Source organism: Hypomesus transpacificus, unplaced genomic scaffold, assembly GCF_021917145.1.
Source record: "Hypomesus transpacificus isolate Combined female unplaced genomic scaffold, fHypTra1 scaffold_143, whole genome shotgun sequence".
Classification (NCBI taxonomy): domain Eukaryota; kingdom Metazoa; phylum Chordata; class Actinopteri; order Osmeriformes; family Osmeridae; genus Hypomesus; species Hypomesus transpacificus.
The window spans coordinates 240,743-241,417 of record NW_025813715.1 but is presented as its reverse complement, the minus strand read 5'-3'; positions in this window follow the sequence as shown (position 1 = coordinate 241,417).

The window sequence follows — 675 nt, the reverse complement described above, 5'->3', positions numbered from 1 at the left end:
CGCCAGTGTTGTACACTTCTTTGTTATTTGGATAACCGTTATGCTGTTGGTGTTATGGCGCTCGCGATATCCGCCTTTACAGCAACGGGGGGCTACGAGCCATTGCGATACATCCGTTGTAAACATTAGCGCATGTTGCCGCCCCTCTCCTCCTCATTAGCATTTAAAGCTACAGACACAGAAACAGCGCGTTTTGTGGAAAGCTCATTGAGGGACTGCTCGTAGTGGCTGTAACTATGCATCAAGGCTGAATTTCGGGAAAGATACTTCAGATACAGTATTAAGGAACTATTAAGGCCTATATAAAAGCATCCAAAAACAGCATTTCACGTGACCTTTAAGTTTATGTAGCCTTACCCCTCAGTTTCGAGGGCTAGGGGTAAATTAAGGGTTAGGGGTAAGGGGGAGTAGTGGGATTCGGCCTAACAGTGTCTGAGAAGTTGTCACGCGCCATAATTTACCGTAAAGAACAATCGCATTCCAGGGTCATTAATATACTGGATTAGCGTTCATGGGGTGATTTGCATTGACCATTTATGGTAAAAAATTGGCCTGTTCAGGGTGGGGTGAAATGCTGATTCACGTACGCACACTTGTGGGTAATCTGTGATTTATAAAGGGAACATTGCTTACAGGTGTGCGTACGCACGGTTTAATAAATCAGTTTTTGGGGGG